Source organism: Solanum lycopersicum, chromosome 10 (genome assembly GCF_036512215.1).
Source record: "Solanum lycopersicum chromosome 10, SLM_r2.1".
Lineage (NCBI taxonomy): Eukaryota > Viridiplantae > Streptophyta > Magnoliopsida > Solanales > Solanaceae > Solanum > Solanum lycopersicum.
Genome location: NC_090809.1, coordinates 50,814,122 through 50,821,758, shown reverse-complemented (window position 1 = coordinate 50,821,758; position 7,637 = coordinate 50,814,122).

The following is a 7,637-nucleotide window of genomic DNA, read 5'->3' as shown; positions in this document are numbered from 1 at the left end:
CACCCATTTTTCTTCGACTAATACTTAGTAGAGTTTTGGTACATTGACTTTCAAGTTCTAAGGGAGGATTTCCGTAATAGTTATGTTTAGTTGTTGGTTTAAGCTTTCGGAGTTTACGGGAACTCCATATTTTTCTATCATTTAAACTTGCTTTTTTATATTTAAATGCTTAGTTTCTTGTTAAATTGCTCAGTTGGATAATATTAATTGTTCTCCCACAAGAGAGTTAGTGTGGGTGCCAATCACGTCGGTCTGGATTGACACTTGAGTTAGTCTTCAGTTAAGTAATGAGTTAGGACAAAGTTTCGCTTGTGGACTAGAAAAAGTTCTCGAGTTTCAGCCACGTCTAGGTGTAGGCTCGAGGCGTGACAAGTACATGGAAGATCGGCGTCTATGATTTATGAATTACCCTCCGACACTACCGTAAATGCTACCCTTATTTACATTTTTCCAACCGTCGACAATAAGTGAAACTCTGTGAGATTCATTGTGGCGATCTTTTCTTTGATCGATTCGGATATAAATATTAATAATTCATGTGTTTGGATATTTTCTAAGAATCGGATATCAATATTAATAATTCATGTGTTTGTGCTTGATATATGATATTAGAAAATGGATTTGGTTGTTGTATTTATGAATATTTATCCAATGATAATGAAAATGTATTCCTTTTTGCATTTAGAAAAACAATTTGGAATTTGGTTTTGCAAGAGAAAACTAAGCTTGAAAATCAGATTGAATTAATCTTTGGTCTTGTGAATTTGCATTGTTATTTTGGTAGGAAAATTGGGAAGGGTTGCTAAACAGGAGAACACATGGACTGGGGATTTGAATAGTATGAGTTTCTTTAGTATAGCCGGTTGGGTTGGGTTGGGTTAAAATAGATTATTGGGAGAGTGCGTAAAAACATTTTAAAAACTTAGCTTTGAAATATTTTTCAAAATCAAGTTTTTTTGGGGGGAGGGGGTGCATTTGGATGAGGCAAAAGAATCTTATCGCTTTCTTTTCTTAGATAAATGTTCCTTCTCTCAACAAATTTTTATAACTCAACTAACTCTCAGCAATGGTGTATTTCCAATTGGGTTTGGTGCTTTTGTGTCTTCATATGGGTAAAGCATTGAGTTTTAGTCCTAATGTAATATGGTGATGATATGATGATGACTAACATAAAGTTATACACTTTTTTTTTACTGAAAGTCATAAAAATTTTCCAATTAATTTACTCCATTTTTTTTATGTGATTGTGGTAGCAATACATACATAATATGTATGGAAAATGACAAGTAGTTGAATGTGTTATTATGAGTGTGGTAAAATTGTTGTAATTAAAAGGAAGAACATTATGAATTCTTAAGATGGTCCTTCAAATGTGAAGGTAATTTTTATCCATCAAAGTGGTATGAAAAGATATTGTGCACATTGTTGTTGATGAACCCAATTTAAAAACAATAGTAGGTTGTCCATCAAAATAAAGGAATACAAAACGATAGTACATTTGGTATATTTGACCTCTTAAAGTGATGTCGAGATGAGTCACATAAATTTGATAGTGTCAGAACATGACAATAAGTTCATATACAAGTGGTTATGGTCCATTTCTCAAAGAATATGTGACTTGTGTTCATCTGGACAAGAAGATGTTCATATATTATTAGATAAATGTCACAATTCACCTCTACGAGAAGTTTGTTCATATATTTTATGATGAACTATTGGAGGACAAAAACAAAATTATTTTCTATACAGGTTGTGGTCATGACCAAAATAAATGTTGTTGTGACAACACTAATTTGTCACTAGTTGTCAAGAAATAAGTCTAGCATGTTTTTGGCGAAAATCATCATTCAAATATACCTCAAACATAAACGACATCCTTAAAGTATCATTCTTCGCAGAAAATGTTCTTCAAGTATTTAAAAGTAAACAATTTTCATCATTCTACTTGAATTTATTAGAAAATTCCCAAAAAAAATCAATTCATTCCTCATAGTTATCATTCTTAGATACATCAAAATACTATCGTGAACTTGAAATTGAGTTTAGGATTAATTTGATATTAAAAATATTGTTAGTTGAAATGTGTTTCTTCTTAATTGAATATATTAGCAGAAATATGTTTCTTCTTAATCGAATATGCTAGAAGTTGCATTTGTTGGAGACTTCCTTTTCTAATAATGTAGAATGAAACTCAAATAAAAGACAAAATTAATATGTTGATCACTTGTGTATTAGATTGGTCCAAAAATCTATTGATCTAAATACAATTTGACTATGAAAAAGGTAAATATAATTAAGCTCCACCTTCGTTCCATTACTAAAAACAAAAAGAGTAGATCATGTATGCTCACACCTTCCAAACATTTTTTGTTTCACTAAGAAATATTGTCTAAGATTTTTAATATTTTTCTAAAGAACTTCTTATAGCATATAATGAAATTATGCAGAAAAACTTTTGTTGATAGTCACGTGAACTGCTCAGATTTTTGTACGATTCCTTAGCTTTTTTATGATATCAAACAGAAGGATGAAAATTCTTCATCCAAATACTCGAAGAATGTTTTTTGCAAAGAATAACACTTTAAGGATGTAGTTTAAAGTTGGGGTATACTTTAAGGATGTTTTTGGCCAAAAACTCTAATAATTTTAATCATAACAATAATATAATTTTCTTCTTGAAGGAGATGTTCACCATAAGAATGGCCTTGCGAAATTTCTGGCAATACACAAACTTAACTAAGAGTTTCAAAATAATTATTTGTTACTATCGAGAAATGAAATTAGTTCATAATATTGAGATTGTAGTAAGTCTCAAAAGAAAATTTTTAAGTTTCAGAGGAACTGAAAGACATATTATATTGAGATCTGTAAATTATTGAAATATTAAATGTTTTCGGATTACTACATTCAAAGTGGATTATAAATATTTACATAAAAGGTTACCCGCCTTTCTCTTTTTTATTGTATACAAATATAAGCATGATGATGCAATCGCATGCAAAGATAAACTAGAAGTTTACTACAATAAATTGTTGGAATCAATGCATCAAAGTTTAGTCTTCTGAAATTGTCTCTTAGTTTTTCAAGAATTCTCTTTAGAATTTCGTTGTACATGTATCTAGTAAATTGTGATACATGTATTTTAAGTTATTTGTGAAAGAATTTTTGTTATCTATGTTGAGTAGTATAAATAGTGATGTAGTTGATGATTTTAATCATCTTAAGTGGTCTTAAGTAGCCTATAATAAACTTGAGCATTCTCTAAATATACTATTTTCCTTCCATATTTCCTACAAATTGATATAGAGAAGGTGTTCGTTTTTAATCTGGTGTTAGGTGAAGAAAAAAATACGGCATCCAAAAAAAAAATGAATGTGTTGATTCTTCAATTGTTCTTACTCCTTTTTTTGATGGAACTGATTTCGAATGCTGGAAGATAAGAATGAGAACACATTTGAAAGCTGAAGGTTTGTGGACTAATTTTGCAAATGGCTTTGAAGAGCGAGACAACGATGGTGATCTTACACCAGCAGAGATGAAAAATCTTGAGGCTTAGTATCGTCAAGATGTAAAAGCCTTGAGCAAAATCCAAATGGGAGTCTCAAGATCATAATTTACAAAAATTGCTACTTGTGATACTGCAAAGGAAGCTTAGGATTCTATGAAAGCTGAGGCGTATGGTGACGAAAAGGTACACACTATAAATCTTCAAACTCTTAGTAGAGATTTTTAAAATTTAAAGATGATAAAATCTGAAAAAATTGATAAATATTGCACAGAAGTAATGAATATTGTTAATGAAATGATAAATCATGCTGATACAATTTCTCACCAACAAGTTGTAGAAAAGATTATAATTAGTGTCACAGAAAAGTATGATTACATTGTTTTTATCACTGAGGAGACGAAAGATCTTTCTATGCTTTCTATCAAAGAGTTAGTTGGATCATTTCATTCACACGAAAAGCGAAGATTTTTTCGTGAAGATCAACCCAAAGAGACGGCTTTCCAGTCTAACAAATGAAAATTCTCAAAATTTCTCAAAAAAAAAAAAGAAGAAGAAGTACAAGCCAATAAAGAAGCAGGATCATGATGATTCTTTCAAGAAGGTTAAAGAAAAAAGTGAAAAAAACTCTAGTCTTTATTTTAAAGTTTACAAAAAGATAAATCACACTGTAGAAAAATGTTGGCATAAAGGCAAGCCCAATGTAACTTTTGTAAAAAGTTTGGCCACATTGAGAAGGATTGCTGGCACAAAAAATGGGAGCAAGCATTCTTTTATGAAAAAACAAGAGGAAGAAAGGGAGGAAAACCTTTTCAAGCATTCTTTTATGAAAAAACAAGAGGAAGAAAGGGAGGAAAACCTTTTCTTTGCTTCTAAATCTGATGTTTCAACAAAAAACAATGAATGGTATGTTGATAATGGTTGTAGTAATCACATAACTGGAGATGAAAAGGCTTTCATCTCAATTAATAATAGCATCACTACTAAAGTGAGAATGGGAAATGGCGCCTTAGTTGATGCGAAAGGTAAAGATACTATTTCGATCAACATGAAAGGGAGCAGTAAGCAAATTCATGATGTTTTTTATCTTCCTGACTTGGAAAAAAATTTGCTTACTGTTGGTCAACTCATGGAAAATGGTTATTCTCTTGTGTTTAGAGATAATTATTGTAGGATTTATGATAAATTTGAGTCAAAATCAAGTCATTGTTGAAGTAAAGAAGATAAAAAGAAACTTCCCTTTGCAATTTCATTACAATGCATAAAAGAATGAAATTGTAGATGATTCATGGCTTTGGCACAAAAGATTTTTTAACTTGAATTTTCATAATTTAAAGCTTCTCAAGTCAAAGACATGGTGCAAGGCCTTCCTTATATACATACTGAGGTGGATCCATGTGAAAGTTGTATAATGGGAAAACAACATAGGAAGTCTTTTTCAAAAGGGGTGTCTTGGATAGCAAGTGTACTTTTGGAGCTAATCCATACCAACATTTGCGGACCAATGAAGACTTCATCTCTTGGAAGTCAAAGGTAATTTCTAATCTTTATTGATGATTTCTCAAGAATGACTTGGGTTTATTTCTTGAAAGAAAAGTCAGAAGCATTTGCTACATTCAATAAATTTAAAGCCCTTGTTGAGAAGAAAAAATGTTGCAGCATCAAAATCATTCGCAGTCATAGAAGAGGTGAATACACAAGTCGAGAATCTGAAGAATATTGCAAAATAAAGGTATTCAGAAGCAACTTACATCAGGGTATACTCCTCAACAAAATGGTGTATCTGAAAGAAGAAATAGAACAATTGTTGAAACGGTCAGAACTATGATGAATGAGAAAATGTTGTCAAAATATTTTTGGGTAGAGAAGTGGATATAACAAATCACATCCTTAATAGGTGTCCAACAAAGGCACTAAAGGACTAGACACCAGTTGAAGCTTCGAGTGAAATCAAACCTTCTATAAGTCATTTTAAAAATTTCGGGTGTATTTGTTATGCTCATGCACCTGCCGAGAAAAGAACAAAATTTGATGGAAAAAGTCAAAAAAATATATCTTTCTTGTTTATAGTGATGTGACAAAAGGATATAAGCTTTTTGATGTCAAAACTAACAAACTTGTTATTAGTAGAGATGTCATTTTTGATGAAAAACAACATGGATTTGGGAGGATAAGAAAATAGAGAATACTACTATCATATCTTCAAATCAAGAAGAGGATGAGAAAGATGAAGATGTCTCTAAAGGGGGAGAAATCCCAAATTCAGATGATAGAGAACTGCCTTCAAGATGACAAAAAATATTGAGTGACATTTATCAAATATGTAAATTTGCCGGTGTTGAGCCAGAAAATTATGAAGAAGCAATAAAGCATGATGTTTGGAAGAAAGCCACGGAAGAAGAAATTCGGATGATTGAAAAAAATAATACTTGGGAGCTTGTGGCTATACCCAAAGAAAGAGAAGTTGTAAGTCTAAAATGGATTTAAAAAATCAAACTCAATCAGGAAGGAAATATTCAAAATCACAAAGCAAGGTTCGTTGCTAGAGGTTTCACGCAAAAATTAGGTAGTGATTTTTATGGATGGATTTACAAAATCAAACTCAATCAGGAAGGAAATATTAAAAATCACAAAGCAAGGTTAGTTGCTAGAGGTTTTATGCAAATATTAGGTGGTGATTTTTATGGAACTTTCTCTCCAGTTGCTTGTCTTGAGATAATTAGAACTATAATTGTTGCTGGTTCACAAAAAAAAAATGGAAGATATTTCAACTTGATGTTAAATCTGCATTTCTTAATGAAAAACTTGATGAAGAGATTTATGTTGAGCAACCTTAAGGATTTTTTGTTAAAGGGGGAGAAGAGAAGGTGTACAGGCTAAAAGAAGCTCTTTACAGGCTGAAACAAGATCCAAGAGCCTGGTACAATGAAATTGATACATACTTTCTGAAAATTAATTTTCAGAAAAGTAAGAGTGAAGCCACTTTGTATGTGAAGAAAGAACATGACAGCATTATCATTGTTTGTCGCAATATTGATGATCTGCTCTTTACAGGAAATGATGTAAAGATGATGCAAAATTTCAAGCAAGATATGATGCAAGCTTATGAAATGAGTGATCTTGGTTTGCTAAATTATTTCTTGGGCATCGAAGTTTCTCAAGTGAAAGAAGGAATTTTCATTTCTCAAAAGAAGTATACTAAAAGTATTCTTCAAAAATTTAAAATGATGGATTCCAGGTCTGTAGCCATAACATTAGCAGCAAATGAGAAGTTTAGAAAAGACGATGGAGAAAAGAAGGTTAATAGCTCACTTTATAGGAGCTTGATTGGAAGTTCGATATATTTTACTTAAACAAGTCTAGATACTATGTTTGCTGCTAGTTTATTATCCAGATTAATGTAAGAACCAAGCTAAGTGCATTTTAGAGCTGCAAAGCGTGTTCTATGCTACTTGTAAGGAACAATGGATTATGGGATAATGTACAAATTTGGTGGAGATTTTAACTTAATTTTTTATTCTGATAGTGATTGGGTTGGAACTATAGATGACATGAAGAGTACTTCTGGTTATGCTTTCTTATTTGGATCAGTATTTGTTCTTAGTTATCAAAAAAGCAAAGTATTGTTGCTGAATCCACTGTTGAAACAGAATATGTTTCAGCATCCAAGGATACTTCCCTAGCTATTTGACTTAGGAGAATATTTGAAGACATTGGTAAAAAAACAAAATAGAGGAATTGTTTTGTATAATGATAACAAATCAACAATTGCAATTGCCAAGAATCCAGTCAGCCATGAAAGATCGAAGCATATTTCCATACAGTATCATTTTATCCGAGAAGCAAAAGAGAAAGGCGAAATTCCGTTGCATTATTGTAAGACAGGAGAACAAATTTCTGTCATCTTCACCGAAGAACTTTCTAGATTTTTTTTGCTATCTTCGAGAACACATTGGAGTTATCAGGCAAATGCATTAAGGGGTTGTGTTGGAATTAATGCATCAATATTTAGTCTTCCAAAATTATCTCTTAGTTTTTCAAAAAGTCTCTTTAGACATGTATCTAGTAAATTGTGATACATGTATTTAGTTATTTGTGAAAGAATTTTTATTTTCTATTTTGAGTATTAAAA